At 41.6% G+C, this 24,012-nt stretch overlaps 1 protein-coding gene across 9 annotated transcripts in view; it reads right to left on the reverse strand.

The window, feature by feature from the left end:
• CDC14B (cell division cycle 14B) overlaps positions 1-24,012 on the reverse strand; it is an 87,046-nt gene that overhangs the window by 45,082 nt on the left and 17,952 nt on the right. Inside the window, exon 2 of one of the 9 annotated variants that reach the window (XM_056525119.1) lies at positions 4,971-5,002. The exons of the other annotated variants lie outside the window; for them this stretch is intronic. The gene's annotated coding sequence lies outside the window, so the exon portion shown is untranslated. The remainder of the gene's footprint in view (positions 1-4,970; positions 5,003-24,012) is intronic. 9 annotated transcript variants of the gene reach the window in all.

A 24,012-nucleotide genomic window follows, 5' to 3' on the forward strand; every position in this document is an offset into this window, starting at 1 on the left:
AGAAAGTTAAAAACACTACATATACACATACCCCTACACAGCCCCCCTCCCCCAATAAGAACGTCCGGTACGCCACTGTTTCCAAAGCAGAGCCTCCAGCTGTTGAAAAACAACAACTCCCAGTATTGCCGGACAGCCCATGCATGCTGGGAGTTTTGCAACAGCTGGAGGCACCCTGTTTGGGAATCACTGGCGTAGAATACCCCTATGTCCACCCCTATGCAAATCCCTAATTTAGGCCTCAAATGCGCATGGCGCTCTCACTTTGGAGCCCTGTCTTATTTCAAGGCAACAGTTTAGGGCGACATATGGGGTATCGCCGTACTCGGGAGAAATTGCGTTACAAGGTTTGGGGGGCTTTTTCTTCTTTAACCCTTCATGAAAAGGAAATGTTGGGGTCTACACCAGAATGTTAGTGTAAAAAAATTAAATTTTTTACACTAACATGCTGATGTTGCCCTATACTTTACATTTTCACAAGAGGTAAAAGGGAAAAAAGCCCCCCAAAATTTGTAACACAATTTCTCCCGACTACAGAGATACCCCATATGTGAGCGCAAAGTGCTCTGGGGGCGCACAACAAGGCCCAGAAGGGAGAGTGCGCCATGTACATTTGAGGGGATTTGCACAGGGGTGGCTGATTGTTACAGCGGTTTTGACAAACGCAAAAAAAACAAAACCCCACATGTGACCCCATTTCGGAAACGACACCCCTCACGGAATGTAATGAGGGGTGCAGTGAGAATTTACCCCCCACAGGTGTCTGACGGATCTTTGGAACAGTGGTCCGTGAAAATGAAAACTTGTACAGCCCACTGTTCCAAAGATCTGTCAGACACCAGTGGGGGGCAAATGCTCACTGTATCCCTTGTTACGTTCCTCAAGGGGTCTCGTTTCCAAAATGGTATGCCATGTGTGTTTTTTTTTGCTGTTCTGGCACCATAGGGGCTTCCTAAATGCGATATGCCCCCCGAGCAAAATTTGCTCTCAAAAAGCCAAATATGACTCCTTCTCTTCTGAGCATTGTAGTTCGCCCATAGTGCACTTCAGGTCAACTTATGGGGTACCTCCATACTCAGAAGAGAAGGGGTTACAAATATTGGGGGGTATTTCCTGCTATTAACCCTTGCAAAAATGTGAAATTTGGGGGGAAACACACATTTTAGTGGAATTTTTTTTTTTTTTTTTTTTTTTTACATATGCAAAAGTCGTGAAACACCTGTGGGGTAATAAGGCTCACTTTATTCCTTATTACATTCCTCAAGGGGTCTAGTTTCCAAAATGGTATGCCATGTGTTTTTTTTTTGCTGTTCTGGCACCATAGGGGCTTCCTAAATGCGACATGCCCCCCGAGCAAAATTTGCTCTCAAAAAGCCAAATATGACTCCTTCTCTTCTGAGCATTGTAGTTCGCCCATAGTGCACTTCAGGTCAACTTATGGGGTACCTCCATACTCAGAAGAAAAGGGGTTACAAATATTGTGGGGTATTTCCTGCTATTAACCCTTGGAAAAATGTGAAATTTGGAGGGAAACACACATTTTAGTGAAAAAAAATAATTTTTTTTTTACATATGCAAAAGTCGTGAAACACCTGTGGGGTATTAAGGCTCACTTTATTCCTTGTTATGTTCCTCAAGGGGTCTAGTTTCCAAAATGGTATGCCATGTGAGGGTTTTTTGCTGTTCTGGCACCATCGGGGCTTCCTAAATGCAACATGCCCCCCAAAAACCATTTCAGAAAAACGTACTCTCCAAAATCTCCTTGTCGCTCTTTCCCTTCTGAGCCCTCTACTGCGCCCGCCGAACAATTTACATAGACATATGAGGTATGTGCTTACTCGAGAGAAATTGGGCTACAAACATAAGTATACATTTTCTCCTTTTACCCCTTGTAAAAATTCAAAAATTGGGTCTACAAGAACATGAGAGTGTAAAAAATGAAGATTGTGAATTTTCTCCTTCACTTTGCTTCTATTCCTGTGAAACACCTAAAGGGTTAAAATGATGACTGAATGTCATTTTGAATACTTTGGGGGGGTGCAGTTTTTATAATGGGGTCTTTTGTGGGGTATTTCTAATATGAAGACCCTTCAAATCCACTTCAAACCTGAACTGGTCCCTGAAAAATAGTGAGTTTGAAAATTTTGTGAAAAATTGGAAAATTGATGCTGAACTTTGAAGCCCTCTGGTGTCTTCCAAAAGTAAAAACTCGTCACTTTTATGATGCAAACATAAAGTAGACATATTGTATATGTGAATAAATTTTTTTTTTATTTGTAATACACATTTTCCTTACAAGCAGAGAGCTTCAAAGTTAGAAAAATGCTAAATTTTCAAATTTTTCATCAAATTTTAGGATTTTTCACAAGGAAAGGATGCAAGTTACCACAAAAATTTACCACCATGTTAAAGTAGAATATGTCACGAAAAAACTATCTCGGAATCAGAATGATAACTAAAAGCATTCCAGAGTTATTAATGTTTAAAGTGACAGTGGTCAGATGTGCAAAAAACGCTCTGGTCCTTCAGGCCAAAATGGGCTTGGTCCTGAAGGGGTTAAAGGGGTATTCCAGGAAAAAACTTTTTTTTTATATATATCAACTGGCTCCAGAAAGTTAAACAGAATTGTAAATTACTTCTATTAAAATTCTTTAATCCTTTCAGTACTTATGAGCTGCTGAAGTTGAGTAGTTCTTTTCTGTCTAAGTCCTCTCTGATGACACCTGTCTCGGGAAACGTCCAGTTAAGAAGCAAATCCCCATAGCAAACCTCTTCTACTCTGCGCAGATCCCGAGACAAGCAGACATGTCAGCAGAGAGCACTGTTGTCAGACAGAAAAGAACAACTCAACTTCAGCAGCTGATAATTATCGAAAGGATTAAGATTTTTGAATAGAATTTACAAATCTGTTTAACTTTCTGGAGCCTGTTGATATACAAAAAACATTTTTTTTTCCTGGAATACCCCTTTAACCCCTTAAGGACCAAGGACGTACTGGTACGTCCTTGGTCCTGCTCTCCTGATATAACGCGGGGTTACACGGTAACCCCGCATCATATCACGGCGGTCCTGGCGTCATAGTGAAGCCGGGACCCGCCGCTAATAGCGCGCAGCGCTGATCGCGGCACCGCGCGCTATTAACCCTTTAGCCGCGTGCTCAGAGCTGAGCCGCGCGGCTAAAAGCGAAAGTAAAAAGTGCCGGTTAACTCAGTGGGCTGTTCGGGATAGCTGCGGCGAAATCGCGGCATCCCGAACAGCTTACAGGACAGCGGGAGGGTCCCTACCTGCCTCCTCGCTGTCCGATCGCCGAATGACTGCTCAGTGCCTGAGATCCAGGCATGAGCAGTCAAGCGGCAGAATCATCGATCACTGGTTTCCTATGAGAAACCAGTGATCAATGTAAAAGATCAGTGTGTGCAGTGTTATAGGTCCCTATGGGAGCTATAACACTGCAAAAAAAAAAATTAAAAAAAAGTGAATGAATATTATTTAACCCCTCCCCTATTAAAAGTTTGAATCACCCCCCTTTTCCCATAAAAAAAAAAAAAACAGTGTAAATAAAAATAAAAACAAACATATATGGTATCACCGCGTGCGGAAATGTCCGAATTATAAAAATATATCATTAATTAAACCACTCGGTCAATGGCGTGCGCGCAAAAAAATTCAATAAGTCCTATCAATGCAAAAATGGTACCGCTAAAAACTTCAGATCACAGCGCAAAAAATGAGCCCTCATACCACCCCATATACGGAAAAATAAAAGTTATAGGGGTCAGAAGATGACAATTTTAAACGTATTAATTTTCCTGCATGTAGTTATGATTTTTCCAGAAGTACGACAAAATCAAACCTATATAAGTAGGGTATCATTTTAATCGTATGGACCTACAGAATAAAGATAAGGTGTCATTTTTACCGAAAAATTTACTACGTAGAAACGGAAGCCCCCAAAAGTTACAAAACTGCGTTTTGTCATTATCATATGGATTTTTAGGTGCAAAATTGAAAGAGTCATGGTTTTTTAAAGTAAAAAACCACAGAGAAGCAGCGTGTAAAGATAAACAATTAATAAAGTTTTATTAAGAAAAAAAAAATCATAAAACATACATATTGCAAATGAACACCATGGTTCACCAAATATGAACGACATAAAAGGAGACACAGACAGGACACTGAAGATATGGCGGTGGGCGCTCACTCAACTGTATTGTATTGGTATAACAATACATAAATAATAAAGTGCATAGCAAAAATATGAATGATTAAGGTGCTGCTATGTTGCAAATAATACAACAAATAAACAACATGAAATCAGAACAAAGTGCATTTTATAATTACCAAGTGGTACAGAGGAGCAAAACCACACCGCCAAAACCCGACGTTTCGCCACGGAGGCTTCTTCCGGGGTCAAGAAGCCTCCGTGGCGAAACGTCAGGTTTTGGCGGTGTGGTTTTGCTCCTCTGTACCACTTGGTAATTATGAAATGCACTTTGTTCTGATTTCATGTTGTTTATTTGTTGTATTATTTGCAACATAGCAGCACCTTAATCATTCATATTTTTGCTATGCACTTTATTATTTATGTATTGTTATACCAATACAATACAGTTGAGTGAGCGCCCACCGCCATATCTTCAGTGTCCTGTCTGTGTCTCCTTTTATGTCTTTCATATTTGGTGAACCATGGTGTTCATTTGCAATATGTATGTTTTATGAATTGTTTTCTTAATAAAACTTTATTAATTGTTTATCTTTACACGCTGCTTCTCTGTGGTTTTTTACATTTGTCTTATGCGTGGGATTTTTCACATTGTTTGGGGACCCCTGTGGTTTATTGTATGGTTTTTTTAAAGGCAAGGAGCAAAAAACGAAAATGCAAAAATGGAAAAAACCCTGGTCCTTAAAGGGGTTAAACTAAGTACAGATATAACAATACAATCTTTTCATTCATAGCAGCAACAGCATACTTCTTGACAGCTTCTGGATGCATCAGCTTTTTCTAAAAAATAAAAATAAAAAGTGAAACTAGCAAATAATAAAAAGTTCAAGAGAATATATTACAAAGATCCTGGAGTTGTGTCTGTCTCTTCTTTATGGGCTTTAATCTTGGTCTGTATGCCATCATTTGATCCATTGTTAAGAGACACAATTTGTGGGTTTGTACGTCCTGTTCCTTTTAAATATGGTTGCTGTCATTTGGAAGATGCATTGTGCTAGGACCATGAAGAGACAGGACATGAAGGGACCGTGTTGCTGGCTGTGCTCTGCCGCATACTAATCTGTCCCGTTTCAGGCGGTGATGACATTACATGGAGGTAATTGGGAGATAGATTGTGTTCATTAGAGGTGATATGATGGGGCGGCTCCATTCTACACAGTCTCTATTTCCAACCAGGTGACAGCTTCAATGAACCTCATAACTCTGCAATAACCTACAATACATTTCTTTAAAGGGGTACTCCGGTGGAAGACAAAACATTTTTTTTTTAAATCAACTGGTGCCAGAAAGTTAAACAGATTTGTAAATGACTTCTATTAAAAAAATCTTTACCCTTCCAGTACATTTTAGCAGCTGTATGCTACAGAGGAAATTCTTATTTGTCTTGTCCACAGTGCTCTCTGTCCAGAGCAGGAGAAAATCCCCATTGCAGACCTATTCCTGACACGGACAGAGGTGTCAGCAGAGAGCAATGTGGTCAAGGCAGAAAAATTCAAAAAGAAAAAAGAATTTCCTCTGTAGCATACAGCTGTTAAAAAGTACTGGAAGGGTAAATATTTTTTAATAGAAGTCATTTACTAATCTGTTTAACTTTCTGGCATCAGTTAAAAAAATAAAAAAAAAAATAAAAAAAAAAGTTTTCAACCGGAGTACCCCTTTAAGTAATCTGAAAAGACTAATTAAATCACCTCTATATTTATCTAACCCAGTGTTTCCCAACCAGGGTGCCACCAGCTGTTGCAAAACTACAACTCCCAGCATGCCCGGACAGCCGTTGGCTGTCCGGGCATGCTGGGAGTTGTAGTTTTGCAACAGCTGGAGGCACCATGTTTGGGAAACACTGATCTAACCTGTAAATGGACCCAATACAGCGGCACATAAAAGTTCCTACTCTCTATTCCAGGCTCGGCCCAACACAAGTGCATATGGCCTCAAAATCACAGTTAGGCCTCATTCACACAGCGAAATCTCTGCTGACAGAGGTGCCAGCATGCAGCACTGTTGTCAGACAGAAAAGAACAACCCAACTTCAGCAGCTGATAACTACTGGAAGGCTTAATATTTTTTTAATGAAAGTAATTTACAAATCTGTTTAACTTTCTGGAGGAAGTTAAACAGTTTTTTCCTGGAATACCCCTTTAAGATCAGCTGGGGTCAGTGCTGTGACCCCCTCTAATGGGCTGAAGCATGCGTGAGGCATATTTTTTGTCGGGGTATACCAAGTTATTTTGGCGCATAGTGTCTGACAGGTCTGTACTCGGAAAATCCGACAAATCAGACATTGCATTGTAAAAAGCCGAATAAGGAGCGTGGTCACAACCCAACCTATTTACTATTGAATTCACAGAAAACCCCGTGAATAAATGGCTGGAAATTTCCACCTAGAAATAGCTGGTCAGAAAATATTCCCGTAAATAAAATCCCCAATGTAAATAGAGATGAATCCTGGAAGTTGGAAACAACATTTAGTAAAAACCCAACACTTAGTAAATGAGTCCATTGTGTCAGTCTTCCTTCTAGTGTACTGTTACCAAACCAGTGTGCCTCTAACTGTTGCAAAACTACAACTCTTAAAGGGGTACTCCGGTGAAAAGCTTTTTTCTTTTAAATCAACTGGTGGTAGAAAGTTAAACATATTTGTAAATTACTTCTATTAAAAAATCTTATTCCTTCCTGTACTTATTAGCTGCTGAATACTACAGAGGAAATTCTTTTCTTTTTGGAATGCTCTCTGATGACATCACGAGCACAGTTCTCTCTGCTAACGTTATTATAATAATAATAACACTTTATTTATTGTTGTCCTTGGTGGGATTTGAACCCAAGTCCCCATCACTGCAAGGCAGCAGTGCTAACCACTGAGCCACCATGCTGCCCTTAGCATTCATCTGCTATGCATGGTTGCTAAAATGGACAGAGATGTCAGCAGAGAGCACAGTGTTCGTGGTGTCAGTGTTCCAAAAAGAAAGGAATTTCCTCTGTAGCATTCAGCAGCTAATAAGTACTGGAAGGATTAAGATTTTTTAATAGAAGTAATTTACAAATATGTTTAATAACTTTCTGCCACCAGTTGATTTAAAAAAAAAAAAAAGGTTTTCACCGGAGTACCCCTTTAACATGCCCGGACAGCCAAAAGCTTATCAGACATACTGGGAGTTGTAGTTTTGCAACAGCTGGAGGCACACTGTTTGGGAAAAACTGTATTAGAGTATTGTATTTGTCAACTGGACACACACCAATATGGAGCCGGGACGTACAGGATGCCATATTGGACATTGTGTTCTAGTCCGAATGGAGGGAGAAAAGCTTCATAGGAGGTGTCAGAAAAAGTGGAACACCTTTTTGAACGCCATTAAAATTGGCATTATTCATTTCAATATTTCCCAAGGAGGGCTTGTAGGTACTTTCCAGAAAGCTGATCTTGTTACTAGTCAATAGACATGGATGTTTCCACAATCCCAAAGCCCAGGGAACTCCTATCAGTTGACTGTATGAGAATTAGAGAAAAAACCTGAAAGACCAGCTCTGCTTGTTTCCACATTTATTTGCAGACTGTAAGGAGTACATAGGGTCACCTGTTTCTGTAAATAAAACCCTGTCAATTGTTCCATCTATCTAACAATTCAATAGTGAAAAAAAGAGTTTAGCTACATGTAGTATTTTCCCTAAACACCTTAGTACATAAGGAAGGTATATTGTGTATGCGGAGCTATCCATGGCTTTTGGAGACCCTGTGTGCTACCAGTTGGAGAAACTTCTCAAACAGAAGAGCTAGGCAAGCAGAAATGCTGCAGCCTCATTCTCTTACAGCCCCATTCCCTTATATACACACACATTGCAGCATACTTTGTGTGTATGTGTAATATATAGTAAATTTGAGTAGCCATTTTAGTCCAGTGATGCAGATACAAATCAAAAAATGTTGCAGTATCTTGTAATACCCAATTTATTGGACTAACAGAATTAATCAAAAAGTGTTCTGTTAGTCCAATAAAAAAAGGTATTACAAGATACTGCAACATTTTTTGATTTGCACATATATGAGAGAAAATGTGTCTTATATTATATACACACACACACACACATTTTCTCCCATATATATATACATATATTATATATATACATATATATATATATATATATATATATGCATTTTAAAATTGCATCTTTTTGTATTTTTTTGTCATTTCCTTTTGATCACTGTTCACACTATGGCAGCTGGAGGATCTGACGCTATGTCTCTTCTGGTCCCGGCTTATAGCAGACACCTGAATAGACACTTTGCGGGATTGATCCGCATGCGCAGTGGACCTCTATACTGGGTGCCGAGATAGTGAACGGGATGCGCAGCACAAACCCTGATTGCGCGTGCGCATTCACGTCTTTTGAGAGCCGGATGTATGTGATCTGATAGGTAGAAGCCGCGCAGCCACATTGGCAATGTTTACAAACATTGTCAAGGAACGTGGGCGCCGAGCAGATCACAGCAAAGGGATTAAGGTAAAGTGATCAGATTACGATATTGGTGTCACGGAGCCCCCCAATTGTATGCTAATATTATATATAACTTTTCAGATGAAGGATCTCTATTAATTAATTTATATTATTATATGACATCTGTCAGACACATGTCACTTTCCCGACCAATGACGTGCAGGAGGTTGGCTTAACATTAATCACTATATGCGCCACACTTGTGTTTCCACCAATCATGTCACTATTATGTTTTTAAGAAGGATTTTTGTATATGTATGTTATGTTTGAAAAAGGCTGGTAGCCGAAACGTCGCATTGTATATCATGATGCAATAAAGACCATATAGCTTGCACTTAAAGCTGGACCTTGTGTTGGGTGCTGTTTCCAAGTGGAGAAATGTGTGTATGTGTGTATGTGTGTATGATATATATATATATATATATATATATATATATATATATATATATATATAGCGCAACAGAAGAATGCAGCAGCACACTGCCAGCACAAAGATATAGATGAAACATGAATATGCAGTTAAAACATGGAGAGCTATACAGCTATGGTGTAATAGATGCAAATGTGAAACTATGAAATAGTGAGGCACTTAGCTCGCAAATTTGTCTCCGCCGGCGGTCAAATAGCTTGGACCGTCCCACCGCGATAAGGTGGCCTCCTTGGGACGGACCCTACACTGTGAATATGCCTCTGTGTGAACAGTTCAGTAAGCATGGCAGGGTCTGGAACATCCAAGACACCTTATATACACACCTGATAGAGGTGGGTGGGGTGCAAGGCCAACATGGAGGTAGCCACTCCCCCGTATGTGTAATACAGACAAAGAATAAGTCAGCCAGCACTTTAGTTGATACCAAACTATTATATGGACCTGGCCTACAGGTGCACGCTACTAGGCTAGATATACAGCAACAGAAGAATGCAGCAGCACACTGCCAGCACAAGGATATAGGTGCAACATGAATATGCAGTTAAAACATGGAGAGCTATACAGCTATGGTGTAATAGATGCAAATGTGAAACTATGAAATAGTGAGGCACTTAGCTCGCAAATTTGTCTCCGCCGGCGGTCAAATAGCTTGAACCGTCCCACCGCGATAAGGTGGCCTCCTTGGGACGGACCCTACACTGTGAATATGCCTCTGTGTGAACAGTTCAGTAAGCATGGCAGGGTCTGGAACATCCAAGACACCTTATATACACACCTGATAGAGGTGGGTGGGGTGCAAGGCCAACATGGAGGTAGCCACTCCCCCGTATGTGTAATACAGACAAAGAATAAGTCAGCCAGCACTTTAGTTGATACCAAACTATTATATGGACCTGGCCTACAGGTGCACGCTACTAGGCTAGATATACAGCAACAGAAGAATGCAGAAGCACACTGCCAGCACAAGGATATAGGTGCAACATGAATATGCAGTTAAAACATGGAGAGCTATACAGCTATGGTGTAATAGATGCAAATGTGAAACTATGAAATAGTGAGGCACTTAGCTCGCAAATTTGTCTCCGCCGGCGGTCAAATAGCTTGGACCGTCCCACCGCGATAAGGTGGCCTCCTTGGGACGGACCCTACACTGTGAATATGCCTCTGTGTGAACAGTTCAGTAAGCATGGCAGGGTCTGGAACATCCAAGACACCTTATATACACACCTGATAGAGGTGGGTGGGGTGCAAGGCCAACATGGAGGTAGCAACTCCACCGTATGTGCAATACAGACAAAGAATAAGTCAGCCAGCACTTTAGTTGATACCAAACTATTATATGGACCTGGCCTACAGGTGCACGCTACTAGGCTAGATATACAGCAACAAAAGAATGCAGCAGCACACTGCCAGCACAAGGATATAGATGAAACATGAATATGCAGTTAAAACATGGAGAGCTATACAGCTATGGTGTAATAGATGCAAATGTGAAACTATGAAATAGTGAGGCACTTAGCTCGCAAATTTGTCTCCGCCGGCGGTCAAATAAATTATATATATATATATATATATATATATATATATATATATATATATATATATATATATATATATATATATACACACATACACACACACACACACACATACACACACACACACACACACACATTTTCTCATATATACACACGTGTAGGACGGCACCACGCGTGTAGGAGGCCAGGCTTGTCAAATTGTAGCAAAGAACCATAGAAATATCCGCACTCACCACAAGGTAAACGACTCGAAGCTCCAACATAGAGACACCGGTGGACCGAGGCTGCAGAGATGTGTGGGCACTCAGAGGCAATTACTGGCAATTTCGCGCAGTATGCGCTTCTTCCGGCCTCAAGTCACTTCATAGCGCTGTGCTTTTTAAATAAAGGTGAGCGCGAGTTCTAGTCATGTGACCGCAAAAGGTGAGAAATCAAAGTTATATAATTAGCAAAAATATCAATATATAAAGCTTGAGGCAGTAATATTGCATATGCTAAAGTCAGCGGGATTCCTAGAGAAAGTCTCATATACAATTCCAGATCAAAAAGGATGAATAAAGAACAGGAGAAACTGTGATTTTGCATTTAAAAATAGTGCAATTAACTCTTATCAAAACAGCTATTAACCCCTTCAGGACCAAGCCCATTTTGGCCTTAAGGACCAGAGCGTTTTTTGCACATCTGACCACTGTCACTTTAAACATTAATAACTCTGGAATGCTTTTAGTTATCATTCTGATTCCGAGATTGTTTTTTCGTGACATATTCTACTTTAACATGGTGGTAAATTTTTGTGGTAACTTGCATCCTTTCCTTGTGAAAAATCCTAAAATTTGATGAAAAATTTGAAAATTTTGCATTTTTCTAACTTTGAAGCTCTCTGCTTGTAAGGAAAATGTATATTACAAATAAAAAAAAATTTTATTCACATATACAATATGTCTACTTTATGTCTGCATCATAAAAGTGACGAGTTTTTACTTTTGGAAGACACCAGAGGGCTTCAAAGTTCAGCAGCAATTTTCCAATTTTTCACAAAATTTTCAAACTCACTATGTTTAAGGGACCAGTTCAGGTTTGAAGTGGATTTGAAGGGTCTTCTTATTAGAAATACCCCACAAAAGACCCCATTATAAAAACTGCACCCCCCAAAGTATTCAAAATGACATTCAGTCATCATTTTAACCCTTTAGGTGTTTCACAGGAATAGAAGCAAAGTGAAGGAGAAAATTCACAATCTTCATTTTTTACACTCGCATGTTCTTGTATACCCAATTTTTAAATTTTTACAAGGGGTAAAAGGAGAAAATGTATACTTATATTTGTAGCCCAATTTCTCTCGAGTAAGCACATACCTCATATGTCTATGTAAAGTATTCGGCGGGCGCAGTAGAGGGCTCAGAAGGGAAAGAGCGATAAGGGGATTTTGGAGAGTACGTTTTTCTGAAATGGTTTTTGGGGGCATGTTGCATTTAGGAAGCCCCTATGGTGCCAGAACAGCAAAAAACCCTCACATGGCATACCATTTTGGAAACTAGACCCCTTGAGGTACGTAACAAGGAATAAAGTGAGCCTTAATACCCCACAGGTGTTTCACGACTTTTGCATATGTAAAAAAAATTTTTTTTTTTCACTAAAATGTGTGTTTCCCCCCAAATTTCACATTTTTCCAAGGGTTAATAGCAGGAAATACCCCCCAATATTTGTAACCCCTTCTCTTCTGAGTATGGAGGTACCCCATAAGTTGACCTGAAGTGCACTATGGGTGAACTACAATGCTCAGAAGAGAAGGAGTCATATTTGGCTTTTTGAGAGCAAATTTTGCTCGGGGGGCATGTCGCATTTAGAAAGCCCCTATGGTGCCAGAACAGCAAAAAATACCCACATGGCATACCATTTTGGAAACTAGACCCCTTGAGGAATGTAATAAGGAATAAAGTGAGCCTTATTACCCCACAGGTGTTTCATGACTTTTGCATATGTAAAAAAAAAATAAAAAATTTCCACTAAAATGTGTGTTTCCCCCCTAATTTCACCTTTTTGCAAGGGTTAATAGCAGAAAATACTCCCCAAAATTTGTAACCCCATCTCTTCTGAGTATGGAGGTACCCCATAAGTTGACCTGAAGTGCACTATGGGCGAACTACAATGCTCAGAAGAGAAGGAGTCATATTTGGCTTTTTGAGAGCAAATTTTGCTCGGGGAGCATGTCGCATTTAGGAAGCCCCTAAGGTGCCAGAACAGCAAAAAAAAACACACATGGCATACTATTTTGGAAACTAGACCCCTTAAGGAACGTAACAAGGGGTACAGTGAGCATTTGCCCCCCACTGGTGTCTGACAGATCTTTGGAACAGTGGGCTGTACAAGTTTTCATTTTCATGGACCACTGTTCCAAAGATCCGTCAGACACCTGTGGGGGGTAAATTCTCACTGCACCCCTCATTACATTCCGTGAGGGGTGTCGTTTCCGAAATGGGGTCACATGTGGGGTTTTGTTTTTTTTGCGTTTGTCAAAACCGCTGTAACAATCAGCCACCCCTGTGCAAATCACCTCAAATGTACATGGTGCCCTCTCCCTTCTGGGCCTTGTTGTGCGCCCCCAGAGCACTTTGCGCTCACATATGGGGTATCTCTGTAGTTGGGAGAAATTACGTTACAAATTTTGGGGGGCTTTTTTCCCTTTTACCTCTTGTGAAAATGTAAAGTATAGGGCAACATCAGCATGTTAGTGTAAAAAATAAAAAATTTTTACACTAACATTCTGGTGTAGACCCCAACATTTCCTTTTCATGAAGGGTTAAAGAAGAAAAAGCCCCCCAAACCTTGTAACGCAATTTCTCCCGAGTACAGCGATACCCCATATGTCGCCCTAAACTGTTGCCCTGAAATACGACAGGGCTCCAAAGTGAGAGCGCCATGTGCATTTGAGGCCTAAATTAGGGATTTGCATAGGGGTGGACATAGGGGTATTCTACGCCAGTGATTCCCAAACAGGGTGCCTCCAGCTGTTGCAAAACTCCCAGCATGCCTGGACAGTCAACGGCTGTCCGACAATACTGGGAGTTGTTGTTTTTCAACAGCTGGAGGCTCTGCTTTGGAAACAGTGGTGTACCGGACGTTCTTATTGGGGGAGGGGGGCTGTGTAAGGGTATGTGTATATGTAGTGTTTTTAACTTTCTATTTTATTTTGTGTTAGTGTAGTGTAGTGTTTTTAGGGTACAGTCACATGGGCGGGGGATTACAGCGAGTTTCCCAGCGCAAAATTTGCTGCATCTCAAGATGCGAGAAACCCACTGTAAAAGCCTCGCCCATGTGAATGTACCCTGTACATTCACGGGGGTGGCGGGGCGGGGGGGGGGGGGGCTTGCATCAGCTGTTGCAAAACCACAACTCCCAGCATGCATGGTCTGTTAGTGCATGCTGGGAGTCATAGTTTTGCAACAGCTGGAGGCACACAGGTTAGGAAACACTGAGTTAGAAACAGACAATGTTTCCCAACCAGTGTGTCTCAGACAGCTGAAGGGCATGCTGGGATTTGTAGTACGGCAACATCTGAAGGGCCAGATGTTGCTGAACTAAAACTCCCACCATGCCTGGACAGTCAGTGCATACTGGGAGTTGTAGTTTTGCAACAGCTGGAAGAGCACAGATTGGAGACCATTATACAATGGTCTCCAAACTGGGGCCCTCCAGATGTTGCAAAACTACAACTCCCAGCATGCATGGTCTTTTAGTGCATGCTGGGAGTTATAGTTTTGCAACAGCTGGAGGCACACAGGTTAGGAAACACTGAGTTAGAAACAATGTTTCCCAACCAGTGTGTCTCCAGCTGTTGCAAAACTACAACTCCCAGCATGCCCAGACAGCTGAAGGGCATGCTGGGAGTTGTAGTTCGGCAACATCTGAAGGGCCAGATGTTGCTTAACTAAAACTCCCAGCATGCCTGGACAGTCAGTGCATGCTGGGAGTTGTAGTTTTGCAACAGCTGGAAGAGGACAGATTGGAGACCATTATACAATGGTCTCCAAACTGAGGCCCTCCAGATGTTGCAAAACTACAACTTCCAGCATGCCCAGACAGCCAAAGGCTGTCTAGGCATGCTGGGAGTTGTAGTTTTCAGACTCCTAGAAGCAGCAGTGAAGATCTTCACTGCTGCCTCTGAGGACCACATACTTACCCGTCGCTGCTCGTCCACGTGGCCGGTCCCGCGCTGCTCCTCGGTCCCGCCGCTGGATCAGGTAAGTCCGCCGGTCCCCACGTGTTCCCCCCGAATGCCGCAGGTCCCCGCGAGCCCCTGCAGCCTTCGTCCCCCGTTCTGCCCGACTTCCAGGGGCGGGCAGTGCGGGGGATCTGAACTTTCACTCCAGATCACTGTGATTGGTCCACAGGGACCAATCACAGTGATCGCTGACCAGGACCATCAATTGATGGTCCTGGGGGTGAAGCAGAAGTTGTCCCCTGCTGGAAACAGCGGGACTTCTGCCAGTTAACCCGTGCGATGCTGCGCATCACCGGGTTAACTGCATGTCATTTATAAACGCCGGGATGCGCGAACGCACTGCACAACCCGGCGTTTATATATGACATTCTGCGGGAAGGGGTTAATAAAAACTGGCACATTTTAGAAGGTGATAATGATGTATCGAATATTGCTATTCAAAAACGCTATCATCACATATCGAAGTAAGACACTTGGAGAAACGAGAATGCCAGAACTACAGATGAGAGTAAAGAGAAGCGGCTGACCAGTGCTGCTCCTAAAGGGACCAAAAAATGTGGTAACTGTCCGCAGTGCAAACATCCCATCAATACTGACCAGATTATAAAAGGTCATACCTTTAGTTCTATACACGATTTCATTACATGTCATACTACTCATGTAGTTTATTTCAGGATGTGTAGCTGTATGCGCTTCTATATTGGAAAACCCGTCAGACCATTAAGAATCAGGGTACGTGAGCACCTCTATGCCAATAAAACTGGTGTGGGTGCTCCCCGTTTTATTCAACATATGAGAGAAGAGCATAATAGCAAAACAGAAGAGGTCACATTTTGTGGACTTCATTTAATTAAACAAATCTCTTCCACTCTAGATGGTAACACTAGATTACTACGAGCTGAAGTGCTGCCGATTCTACCCCTTGATGTGCAGGGTATTTATATATTGATAGTTTTACAAACCTTTTTTTTTTTATTTCTCACCTGTTGCGGTCACAGTACAGAAACTCACGCTCACCTTTATTTAAAAAGCACAGCGCTATAATGTGATTTGAGGCCGGAAGAAGCGCATACTGCACGAAGTTGCCAGTAATTGCCTCTGAGCGCTGACACAGACATCTCTGCAGCCTCTGTCCACCGGCGTCTCTATGTTGGAGCTTCGAGTTGTTTACCTTGCGGTGAGTGCGGATATTTCTATGGTTCTTTGCTACAATACAATCTATCTATCTACAGGGTGGGCCATTTCTATGGAAACACCTTAATAACATGGGAATGGTTGGTGATATTAACTTCCTGTTTGTGGCACATTAGGGGGGGGGGGAAACTTTTCAAGATGGGTGGTGATCATGGTGGCCATTTTGAAGTTGGCCATTTTGAATTCAACTTTAGTTTTTTCAATAGGAAGAGGGTCATGTGACACATCAAACTTATTGGGAATTTCACAAGAAAAACGATGATGTGCTTGGTTTTAACATAACTTTATTCTTTCATGAGTTATTTACAAGTTTCTGACAATAAAATGTGTTCAATCTGCTGCCCATTGTGTTGGATTGTCAATACAACCCTCTTCTCCCACTCCTCACACACTGATAGCAACACCGCAGGAGAGATGCTAGCACAGGCTTCCAGTATCCATAGTTTCAGGTGCTGCAGAATGGGCAAAACAAAAATTGGAACAGGACCCTCAGTTTACGCAGAAGATTTTGTTCAGTGATGAGGCAAAGTTTTATGTGAATGGTGAAGTTAACAAACAAAACCACCGCTATTGGTCTGACACTAACACACATTGGATAGATCCCTCCAAGACTGTTGGAACACAAAAATTGATGGTATGGTGTGGTATATGGGGTACAAAGATAGTGGGGCCATTCTTCATCAATGGAAACCTCAAGGCCACTGGATATGCGAAATTGCTACATGATGATGTGTTTCCCTCTTTATGCACTGAAGCTGGCACGTTCCCTGAGTTTTTCCAGCAAGATGGTGCACCACCACATTATGGGTGTCAGGTCCCAGCATTCTTAGATGAACAGTTTCCTGGAAAGTGGATTGGTCATCGTGGGCCAGTTGAATGGCCCCCAAGGTCTCCCGATCTGACCCCCTTCGACTTTTATCTTTGGGGTCATCTGAAGGCAATTGTCTATGCTGTGAAGATACGAGATGTGCAGCACCTGAAACTACGAATACTGGAAGCCTGTGCTAGCATTTCTCCTGCGGTGTTGCTATCAGTGTGTGAAGAGTGGGAGAAGAGGGTTGCATTGACAATCCAACACAATGGGCAGCACATTGAACACATTTTATAAGTGGTCAGAAACTTGTAAATAACTCATGAAAGAATAAAGTTATGTTAAAACCAAGCACATCATTGTTTTTCTTGTGAAATTCCCAATAAGTTTGATGTGTCACATGACCCTCTTCCTATTGAAAAGACAAAAGTTGGATTCAAAATGGCCGACTTCAAAATGGCCGCCATGGTCACCACCCATCTTGAAAAGTTTACCCCCTCACATATACTAATGTGCCACAAACAGGAAGTTAATATCACCAACCATTCCCCTTTTATTAAGGTGTATCTATATAAATGGCCCACCCTTATATCTATAATATATATACACACATACATACATAGTAGTGTACACGCAGAGTATTTCACACTGCACAGCGGGAAATGCACTGCATATTCTCTTATGAGAAGACACACAGGACTCCCCCGCAGCAGCCCTGGTGCAGTGAGGTTTGGAGACTGCCTGCACGTCACAGTCATGTTTGCGCACTAGCCCGCCTCCAAACCTCACTGCACACACACAGGGCTTCCGCCGGGTAGCCCCATGTGTCTGCTTATAAGACAATATGCAGCAGATTTTGCTCAGCGTGCAATGTGACCCTACCCTAAGGGCTTGTTCCCTTGAGTGGATTTCTTTTCAAACTTACAGTTGTTTCCTGCTGCGAGTTTGATAGGGCACATCCCATTAAAGTCAATAGGGTCTGTGGTGAATTTTCAAGCATAAATCCGCTGCTGAAAATCTGCATCTGCTGCAGAGACCCTGCCCCCTTTGAAACTCGCTGCGGGATATATACTGCGAGTTTGAAAGGAAATCCGCTCGTGTGAAAGACCCCTAATGGTACTTTCACATGTGCTTATTTTGCTGCAGTTGCAAATTATTGAAGTCAATGAGTAGGAAAATCAGCATGAGAAAATCTGCAGCCAAAAAAAGGCATGTGTGAACGTACCCTACAGCTGTATTGATATGAACATATCATCTCTGTATTCAGTTTAGCAATGAAAGGGATATTTGGGGAAATTCTTCATAACCTGTGAAAAAATAAATGTGGCCAGTTGCCCATAGCAACCAGATTCCATTTTTTTATTTTTCAGAGGACTTTATAAAAATGAAAGAAGCAATCTGATTGGTTGCTATGGGCAACTGGTCAATTTTCCCTCTGCTCAGGTTTTGATACATCTCCCTGATTGGAAGTGGAATGGAAGTCTCCATTACCTATAAGGCCTGAGCAGCCGATACATACCACCCTGATGGGGGCTGAGCAGGATATTGTATTGGGTTCCATTAGGTGACTAGGGCCTGGACTTTGTTCAGTGAATGCATCAGGAGCTTACAATGCATGCAGCCTGCAGATACACAATGGGGGTTTTCAGAAAAACCCCTTTAGCTTCGGGGCTGCACTAAGTGAGAGTACTTACTGTAAGGTGAGGTGAGTTGACAACAATTCCTTTTTTTATAATAGTTAGGGACAATTCACATCACGTTCTGTGCACATGTTGCTGGTATATGTCACCAACCGGCCAAAAGCTTCACCAATGTATACCGCAGTGTGTGTCCAAGTGCTGAAGGTCCTTTCATACTTTGTCAGTGCATGCCTCATAAGTGTGGTCTGCTGTACTTTAAAGTATATGTTGGGAAAATGCACCAAACACAGTCATTAGTCCAAGTTGGCTCCATTAAAGCGCAACTCCAGCGACACAGTGTCACATGCTTTTCACAGTTTGTGCGGAGAGATGCAGCTAATGCCGGGAGGTTGGGCTGCAGAGACAACATCAGGACAGTACAATTACTACTAATCAGAATAGGGCTTGTGCATGGGACTCACTGGGCATCTTATGGTTGCCTCAGCTGTGCCTCTCCACACCAAACTGAGATGTGTCGCTGGAGTGACGCTTTCAGGTCAGTGGGCATGTATGAACACAATGTGGTGTATGCTGGCAGACCTTTTTGTCAAGTTGCCATCCTTTATCTGCAACTTAGAACCCCCTCATACCCTTTGGCGCATTTCAGTACTACATGCTAAAAAGAATGCTTAAAGGGGTACTCCACCCCTAGACATCTTATCCCCCTATCCAAAGGATAGCGGGTAAGATGTCTGATCGCAAGGGTCCTGCAGCTGGGACCCTTGGGATCTCTGTGCAGCACCCGGCGTTCGTTTAGAACGCTGGGAGCGGGCGGTCATGATGTCACCACCACGCCCCTTGTGATGTCATGCCAAGCCCCTTAATGCAAGTCTATGGGAGGGGGCATGGCAGATGCCACACCCCTTCCCATAGACTTTCATTGACGGGGCGTGGCATGATGCAACAAGGGGGCGTGGCTGTGATGTCACAACCCCCGTTGCACGTAACCCAACAAAATGTTCAGAAAGCTGGGGCAGCGGAGTACCCCTTTAAAAGGCCATCTACAGAGATGGCAATGTCTTTTGCACTGATGTAATGGTAACAGACTTATCAGCCAATTACAACAGAGGTCATGACAGTTTCTAATCCGAGGAGCTTCCTTTACATACATTAAGATAATGACATCCTGATATTTGTAGTGTTACATAACCAGATTTCTTCCCAGACACGTGAAGTTTGTTGATCTATTAGGACACATGTTCCTATAGCATTATCTTATCATTACACAATGATAATAACCATCCCATTAAGTAAAACAAATGACACTTGATGAACTGGTTCTAAAACATGCATAGTTGATCGTAGTCACTAATACAATAAGGCATGTGATTCTGTTTATTCTATCCAGTACCTATGGGAGCTGATTAGTGACAATGGATTAAAAATATACACACCTCATTTCTAGGAAACATGGGCAGAGTTAACTACATAATAAGATTTTACACGCTGGTCTCTAATCTGGGGGTGCAGGACTCCTGAGATATTACTGGCCTATCGATAAATTAGTCACATCTGGGGCTGGCCGTGCTTCTCAGGAGAAAACTAGCTAGGAGCTGGTGTAGAATTTAGTTACATTTAAAATGTATATATATATATATATATATATATATATATATATATATATATATATTAATATGTGTGTGTGTGTACATATATGTGTATATATATATATATATATATATATATATACACATACATACATATACATACATATATACACACACACACATATTAATATATATTATATATAAAGGATGCCGCAGCACACTGAAAGTTTAAAAGTATAAACAGTGGTTTATTCCATGATAACACAAGTTAGCAACGTTTCTGCCGCCAATGCAGCCTTTGTCAAGCCTTGACAAAGGCTGCATTGGCAGCAGAAACGTTACTAACTTGTGTTATCATGGAATAAACCACTGTTTATACTTTTGAACTTTCCGTGTGCTGCGGCATCCTTCCTAGATGTCTGAATTGCATTGACCGGGGCTCCACTCGCTGCTTGCACCGCTATCATACTATTGTGGGACGTGCTGCTCTACCTTTCCTTGTGAATATATATATATATTTTACATACATACACATATATACACAACCAAAGAATAAGTTGGCCAGCACTATTAATTCCAAACTATTGTAAAGACCTGGCCTACAGCTGCTGGGCTAAATATACAGCAACAGGAGAATACAGCAGCACACTGCTAGCACAAAGATATAGATGAAACATGAGTATATAGATAAAACATGAAAAGCTATACAGCTGTAGTGCAATAAATGAAAATATGAACCTATGAAATTATGAGGTACTTAGCTTGCAAATTTGGCGCCAAATAGCGTGGACCGTCCCACCACGGTAAGGTGACCTCATTCTGGGACGGACCCTACACTACGAATATATGCCTCTGTGTGAACAGTACAGCAGGCATTGCAAGGTCTGAAACATCCAAGAGCCAACATGGAGGTATTGCTATAATATATATATATATATATATATATGCCAATAGGTGGAGGGCAGCACAACCACTGTAGATGTCTAGATAGTAGTCCGGGTGCAATAGGAAAAAAAACTGCGGTCCCAGTTGCAGGCCGCATCCATAAATTCCAGCAATAAGTCCAACAGCACTCACGGATTCAAGATGAAAAAACACAACAGTGTTTATTTAAACCATGTTCAGATGCAACGTTTCGGTGGTATCCCACCACCTTTTTCAAGCATGCATGAAAGAGGTGGTGGGATACCACCGAAACATTGCATCTGAACATGGTTTAAATAAACACTGTTGTGTTTTTTCCCCTATATTGCCGATATATATATTTTTTTTTGTGCAACTTTTGATGCCAGAAAAATGGGGGAAGTAGCTTTCTCTGTTCTTATAAGTGTGAAATATCCCTTCATATTGTGGTTCTGTTTGCAGCATAAGAATATAGGAAAGTGACCGTATTCCAGTATTCACGTGAGAAAGGCTGAAACTTATTCTCCCTTCCCTGCCATCACCTACTGTACACAAGACTATCAGCTAGTTATAAGAGCAGTAATAGAGCTGCCATAAAGGTCCACGACGGTGTTACTGTACCTTCGTACCTCTTAGATTCAAAATCATGGCATAGTTCATTCTATGCTTTATGTGTTTTCTCCTTTATGAAGCCATTATAGGGATCCTCCAGTGGAAAACAAATTTTTCAAAATCAACTGGTGCCACAAAGTTAAACAGATTTGTAAATTACATTTTTCCCTATCACAATTCTTCCAGTACTTATCAGCTGCTGTATGTTCCACAGTGCTCACTGCTGAACCCTCTGTGTCAGGAACTCCCCAAATCCAAATCCCCATAGCAAACCTTTGCTACTCTGGACAGTTCCTGACACAGACATCGGTGTCAGCGAAGAACACTGTGGTCAGACAGAAAATAAATTCAAAAAGAAAAGAACTTCCTCTGTAGGATAAAGCAGCTGATAAGTACTGGAAGGATTAAGATTTTTAAATAGAAGTTATTTACACATCTGTTTAACTTTTATTTTTGTGCCAAAAAGTTTTCCACTTGAGTACCCCTATGTTCACATGGTGGAATATCCAGGCGAACATTCTGCAGATAGTGGACCCAACAGAACATGCTGGTGTTAGGAGCGCTCAGATATGCGCTGGCTCCATAGACTGCAATGCATTTCAAAGCAGATTCCGCAAAAAGAATTGACATGTCAAGTCTTTCTGCCGAGGCTGAAATCGGAAATTCCGAAATGTGCACAGTGCAGCAAAATCCAATTGAAAACAATGGGCCTCTGCTGCAACAGAATTTGAAAAATAATTTTTCCACTGGATTCTGCTCAGAAATTCCACTGTGTGGAAGAGGCCTAAGGCAGTAAGTGGAAGCTGTAGGGCTCCATATGGGGTATCTTCACAAATACACTGTAGAGGGTAGCCTCAATTTGACTGATGTGCCAGCAGCATTCCCGAGCGATACTTATGCTGGAATATGTGACATGTCACTTATTCCATATTTGAAATACGCATAAAAAACAAAAGCACAACAAAGAAAACAAAAACAGCACAACATATATTTTAGGCCAATACAAAAACACAAGCTGAACATAGGCAGACTGGAATGTCCTGCACGTTGTATTATATATGTATATAAATGTATAATATAAGAAGGGAGGATGGGGGATTGCGCTCCTGTACTGAGAACAGCACATGAACATAGCGGAGAATACACAAGGGGAATTTATCATGGGTGATGTAGGTGATTGGTTTTTGTACACCTTTAATTTGTGTTGTGGTAATGTTTACAAATGGTCATATGGCGGTGATACATATGGTGCTGGTACACTTTCTCCTGAAATCTCTCTTCAGTGCATCACTTGTATGGTGACTTTTTCTGCGACTCTTTAACCGGGCGTCAAAATGTGAAACTTTTTACAAATGCTATTCACAGGAAGATTTGTAATCCAGGTCCGGGCTGGTGTAGACTTGCTACAAATTGAGGCTTTTGCTACAAATTGTGCGACAATATGCTATGATACATTCATGACCACTGCAAAAAGTTTAAAAGGGGTACTCCACTGCTCGGAATTTGGAACAAACTGTTCCGAACGTTGGAGCGGGGAGCTTGTGATGTCATAACCCCACCCCCTCATGATGTCACACCCTGCCCCCTCAATGTAAGTCTATGGGAGGGGGCGTGTCACGCCCCCTCCCATAGACTTGTATTGAGGGGGCAGGGTGTGATGTCATGGGGGGGTATGGGCGGGGCTATGACATAACAAGCTCCCAGCGCCGGCTCAAGTGTTCGGAACAGTTTGTACCAAACGCTGAGCAGAGGAGTAGCCCTTTAAGCAGACTATGGCATAGCCACATCATTTTAGAAAAATAATCTAAAGCAAGAGGTGCAATGAAAAGTCTCTAAAGAGCAAATGAGACAAATTGTGCAACAAATGACCACCACAAAAACAGGGTAAAACCCATGACTAATCCCTCCCCCCCCCATAATCTATATCTTCACCTCATATCCCTAGAAGTATATCACTGGCAACAGAAACCCAGCTCTACAATCTGGTTAGTGTTATGGAAAATTTTTGGCATTTTTCATGGTGGATTTTTATATACCGTATATTTTTGAAGCCAGATTTTTGAATTTAAACTATTACAATTCTCCCCAAAACTTAGTCCTCAGTAGTTTTTAATTTTATGAATATTTTTTTTTTAATATGGTGTTTCCTCATAAGCTTCTCAATAGGAGTTAAAAACAGCAAAAACCCTGCTTGTTTTAAGTACTGCAATGCAAAAAAAAGAAAAAAAAACACAAAAAAGCACTTAGAAAAAAAAGTCATGGTGGTTTTATATTTTTAATTTTTTACACAAACCAAAAATACACCACAAATAAAACATGTATGATGGAGGACATATAGTGACATACTGAAAGGACACATC

The sequence above is a fragment of the Hyla sarda genome, chromosome 1 (assembly GCF_029499605.1).
Source record: "Hyla sarda isolate aHylSar1 chromosome 1, aHylSar1.hap1, whole genome shotgun sequence".
Taxonomy (NCBI): Eukaryota; Metazoa; Chordata; class Amphibia; order Anura; family Hylidae; genus Hyla; species Hyla sarda.